The sequence below is a fragment of the Coregonus clupeaformis genome, chromosome 6 (genome assembly GCF_020615455.1).
Source record: "Coregonus clupeaformis isolate EN_2021a chromosome 6, ASM2061545v1, whole genome shotgun sequence".
Classification (NCBI taxonomy): Eukaryota; Metazoa; Chordata; class Actinopteri; order Salmoniformes; family Salmonidae; genus Coregonus; species Coregonus clupeaformis.
In genome coordinates, this window is record NC_059197.1 from 2,817,338 (window position 1) to 2,823,362 (window position 6,025).

The window sequence follows — 6,025 nt, forward strand, 5'->3', positions numbered from 1 at the left end:
GCATCCTGACCGGATGCATTACCGCCTGGTTTGGCAACTGCTCGGCATCCGACCGTAAGGCGCTACAGAGGATAGTGCGAACGGTCCAGTACATCACTGGTACCAAGCTTCCTGCCATCCAGGACCTAAATTTATATACTAGGCGGTGTCAGAGGAAGGCCCAAAACATTGTCAAAGACTCCAGTCACCCAAGTCATAGACTGTTCTCTCTACTACCGCACGGCAAGCGGTACCGGAGCGCCAAGTCTAGGTCCAAAAGGCTCCTTAACAGCTTCTACCCCCAAGCCATAAGAGTGCTGAACAAATAATAAAATGGCCACCTGGACTATTTACATTGACACCCCCTCCCCTTTGTTTTTACACTGCTGCTACTCGCTGTTTATTATCTATGCATAGTCACCTTACCCCTACCTACATGTACAAATTACCTTGAATAACCTGTACCCCCGCACATTGACTCGGTACTGGTACCCCCTGTGTATAGCCTCGTTAATGTTATTTTATTGTGTTACTTTTTCTTTTATTTAGTAAATATTGAACTACAGTGTTGGTTAAGGGCTTGTAAGTAAGCATTTCACAGTAAGGTCTACACCGGTTGTATTCGGCCCATGTGACAAATACAATTTGATTTGTTGAACGCTGAGCTGTAGTCAATGAACAGCATTCTCACATAGGTGTTCCTTTTGTCCAAGTGGGAAAGGGCAGTGTGGAGTGCGATTGAGATTGGATCCCTGTGGATCTGTTGGGGCGGTATGCGAATTGGAGTGGGTCTAGAGTTTCTGGGATGATGGTGTTGATGTGAGCCATGACCAGCCTTTCAAAGCACTTCATGCCTACCGACGTGAGTGCTACGGGGCGGTAGTCATTTAGGCAGGTTACCTTCGCTTTCTTGGGCACAGGGACTATGGTGGTCTGCTTGAAACTTGTAGGTATTACAGACTCGGTCAGGGAGAGGTTGTAAATGTTAGTGAAGACACTTGCCAGTTGGTCCGCGCATGCTCTGAGTACACGTCCTGGTAATCTGTCTGGCCCCCCAGCCTTGTGAATGTTGACCTGTTTAAAGGTCTTGCTCACATCGGCTATGGAGAGCGTGATCACACAGTCGTCCGAAATAGCTGGTGCTCTCATGCATGCTTCAGTGTTGCTTGCCTCGAAGCGAGCATAAAAGGCATTTAGCTCATCTGGTAGGCTCGCGTCACTGGGCAGCTCACGGCTAGGTTTCCCTTTGTAGTCCGTAATAGTTTGCAAGCCCTGCCACATCCGATGAGCGTCAGAGCCAGTGTAGTAGGATTCAATCGTAGTCCTTTATTGACGCTTTGCCTGTTTGATGGTTCATCTGAGGGCATAGCGGGATTTCTTATAAGCGTCCGGATTAGTGTCCCGCTCCTTTAAAGCGGCAGCTCTAGCCTTTAGCTCAGTGCGGATGTTGCCTGTAATCCATGACTTCTTGTTGGGATATGTACGTACGGTCACTGTGGGGACGACATCGCCAATGCACTTATTGACGAAGCCGGTGACTGAGGTGGTATACTCCTCAATGCCTTTAGATGAATCCCGGAACATATTCCAGTCTGTGCTAGCAAAACAGTCCTGTAGCATAGCATCTGCGTCATCTGACCACTTCCATATTGAGTGAGTCACTGGTGCTTCCTGCTTTAGTTTTTGCTTGTAAGCAGGAATCAGGAGGATAGAATTACGGTCAGATTTGCCAAATGGAGGGCGAGTGAGAGCTTTGTATGCGTCTCTGTGTGTGGAGTAAAGGTGGTCTAGAGTTTTTTTTCCTCTGGTTGCACGTGACATGCTAGTAGAAATGAGGTAAAACGGATTTAAGTTTGCCTGCATTAAAGTCCCCGGCCACTAGGAGCACTGCTTCTGGATGAGCATTTTATTGTTTGCTTATGGCCTTATACAGCTTGTTGAGTGCGGTCTTAGTGCCAGCATCTGTTTGTGGTGGTAAGTAGACAGCAACGAAAAATATAGATGAAAACTATCTTGGTAGATAGTGTGGTCTACAGCTTATCATGAGGTACTCTACCTCAGGCGAGCAATAACTCGAGACTTCCTTAAGATTAGACATTGCGTACCAGCTGTTATTGACAAATAGACACACACACCCACCCCTCGTCTTACCAGAAGTAGCTGTTCTGTCCTGCCGATGCACAGAAAACCCAGCCAACTGTATATTATCCATGTCGTCATTCAGGCACGACTCTGTGAAACACAAGATATTACAGTTTTTAATGTCCCGTTGGTAGGATAGTCTCGAACGGATATCATCAAATTTATTCTCCAGTGATTGGACGTTGGCCAATTGAACGGATGGTAGAGGCGGGTTACCCACTCGCCGACTAATTCTCACAAGGCACCCCAATCTCCGCTCCCTGTATTTCCGTATTTTCTTCACGCGAATGATCTGGATTTGGGCCAGGTCTCGGAGAAGCACTATATCCTTTGGATCGGACTCATTAAAGAAAAAAATCTTTATCCAGTTCGAGGTGAGTAATCGCTGTTCTGATATCCAGAAGCTCTTTTCGGTCATAAGAGACGGTAGCAGCAACATTATGTACAAAATCAAATCAAATTGTATTTGCCACATGCGCCGAATACAACAGGTGTAGACATTACAGTGAAATGCTAAATTACAAGCCCTTAACCAAAAATCCAGTTTTAAGAAAAAAAGTGTTAAGTAAAAAATAAAAGTAAAAAATAATTAAAGAGCAGCAGTAAAATAAAATAACAGTAGGAAGGCTATATACAGGGGGTACCGGTACAGAGTCAATGTACGAGGGCACCGGTTAGTTGAGGTAATTGAGGTAATATGTACATGTGGGTAAAGTTCAAGTGACAAAATAAGTTACAAACAATACGAAAAAACACAAATTAGCACAGCTGGTTAGGAGCCCGTGAAACGGCAGCCATCCCCTCCAGCACCATTATTTTCCATCAATCGGAAATGGAAAAAAATATGGAACTACCCAGACCAACTACTGAGCAACCGGGCAAGAAGGACCTTGGTCAGGGAGATGACCAAGAACCCACTCTGATAGAACTACAGAGTTCCTTGGCTGAGATGGGAGAACCTGCCAGAAGGACAACAGTCTTACAGAACTTCACTAATCTGGGCTTTATGGGCGAGTGGCCAGACGGAAGCCACTCCTGAGAAAACTGTGGTCTGATGAGACAAAAATTGAACTCTTTGGCCTGAATGCAAAGCACTATGTCTGGAGAAAACCAGGCACAGCTCATCATCCGTCTAACACCATCCCTACCGTGAAGCATGGTGGTGGCAGCATCATACTATGGGGGTGCTTTTCAGCGGCAGGGACTGGGAGACTGGTAAGGATAGAGGGAACAATGAATGCAGCCAAATACAGGCAAATCCTTGATGAGAACCTACTTCAGAGTGCAAACGACCTTAGACTGGGGCGAAGGTTCACCTTTCAACAGGACAACGACCCTAAGCACACAGCCAAGACAACGCAGGAGTGGCTTCAGGACAAGTCTCTGAATGTCCTTGAGTGGCCCAGCCAGAGCCTGGACTTGAACCCGATCGAACATCTCTGGAGAGACCTGAAAGTAGCTGTGCAGCAATGCGCCCCATCCAACCTGACAGAGCTTGAGAGGATCTGCAGAGAATAATGGGAGAAACTCCCCAAATAAAGGTGTGCCAAGCTTGTAGTGTCATTCCCAAGAAGACTTGAGGCTGCCAAAGGTGCTTCAAAGAAGTACTGAGTAAACGGTCTGAATACTTATGTAAATGTGATATTTCAGTTATTTATTTTAATTTGCAAACATTTCTAATAACCTGTTTTTGCTTTGTCATTATGGGGTATTGTGTGTAGATTGATGAGGGAAAAAAACATTACATCCATTTTAGAATAAGGCTGTAATGTGGAAAAAGTCAAGGGGTCTGAATAATTTCTGAATGCACTGTATGGTCATGTTCCATAATGATTCAAGTAGGCTATATGTCCCAAATTATTGCACTTCCTTAGGAACAACCCCATGAGCACGGCAGAGGAAATAAAGGTAATGGAATTATGCAAGTCAGTGACATTTATACATTGAGTATGCAAAACATTAACACCTGCTCTTTCCATGATGTACGTACTGACCAGACTATGATCCCTTATTGATGTCACTTGTTAAATCCACTTCAAATCAGTGTAGATGAAGGGGAGGAGACAGGTTAAAAATGATTTTTAAGCCTTGAGATATGGATTGTGTGTGTGCCATTCAGAGGGTGAATGGGCAAGACAAAAGAGTTAAGTGCATTTGAACAGGGTATGGTAGTAGGTGCCAGGCACACCGGTTTGCATCAATAACCGACGAAGACTGCTTGGTTTTTCACACACACAACAGTTTCCTGTGTGTGTATCAAGAATGGTCCACCACCCAAAGGACAACCAGTCAACTTGACACAACTGTGGGAAGCATTGGAGTCAACATGGGCCAGCATCCCTGTAGAACGCTTTCGACCCCTTGTAGTGTCCATGCCCCAACGAATTGAGGCTGTTCTGAGCGCAGAAGGGGAGGGGTGCAACTCAATATTGGGAAGGTGTTGCTAATGTTTAGTATACTCGGCGTAAATGTACATGGGTATAACTGACGGTGGCTACCGCTAGTGGCTAATATTTAACAGGATACAAATAGTAAATAATACAGTGAAAAGTCTAGGCATATAATTAAAACATTCTAGAAATCATAAATCAACTCGATAGGTTTGGCGCTATACTATCATTTACGCATGGCTACAGAAGTCTATAGCTTGGGTCTCCAAAGTTTCTCGCAAGTTATAAGGCCAGCATTTCATATACTTCACTGTGGAAAAGGTGATATGTTGGTTGATATGCTTCAGTTTGCTGCCATATGTCTGGTTTCACATCTCCAGTGATCATAAGGTAAAATAGATCTAAACCAATTGTCATTTATATTTACAATCCACTTATCCAAACAGCTTACTAATTTACCTAGCGCTTATAAATATGTAAATTACAGTGCATGGAGAATGGTGTTATTTCTATCGGAAAAAAATAAGTAGAGGTTGTTCCACTTGGAACCGATAGGTTGCTCAACCTTATTCGTTTTGTTGCGCGCAAAGGTGGTGGAATTAAGTCTAGGTCAGAATACGGCAGACACACCTTCGTTCTCTTTTCTCATGCTTAAATTCAAAGTCAGAATAAGTTTAGAGAGAAGTGCTTAAATGTATTACACCCATTTACATGTGCTTAACTCGGGTCGGAATTAGGAGCTTTGGCGTGCCAGGCTAAACTACTCTGCTGTTTTGGTCCGGTGGCTATTACACATGAGCCTGAAGCGAACCCGTGCACATGCGCAGATACTGTGACAGAGCTGTCTTTAATCTTGCTCATTATGGTGCTGCTTTGTAACGTCATTTCGCTGACTACCTTTGAGGCAGCAAAATCTGTAAACTTCAAGGGTGTGCAGACAACTAAAACAGCTACGACACTAAATGCAAAAGTTTATATTGTAAGGTTTGTAGAGATAAACAAATCAGTAAATAACCAGATTCTACCAAATCTTTATATTACTTTATTCAGTTCAAGATAAAGGAGAGAATTCAATAAAAACCAAAGCGGGGTCTTCATGACATGGGAAAATCAAGGTTTATTTGTTTAAGAGAAAGATGAGAAATATGGTGACAAAATTAGGACAATCAAGAGTTAAACCTTATGAAACGCTTGAAAACAAAAAAAGCAATTGCTCATCAGTAATTGGCACAAAGATTAAGAGCAATATAGCAAGAGAGATTGCGAACAATTACTCCCACTGTTCCCCCTGCGTCAAACAAATGAAGGTCTCAGAAAAAGAAATAAAGCCAGTGATGAACTGAAAACAAACTAGTCTATAATGACAAATCAAAAGATGGGCAACACTTTGTGGTGGTCCCTATTACCGTACTTAAAGGGATACTTCGGGATTTTGGCAATGAGGCCCTTTATCTACTTCCCCAGAGTCAGATAAACTCGTGGATACCATTTGTCTCTGCGTGCAGTTTAAACGA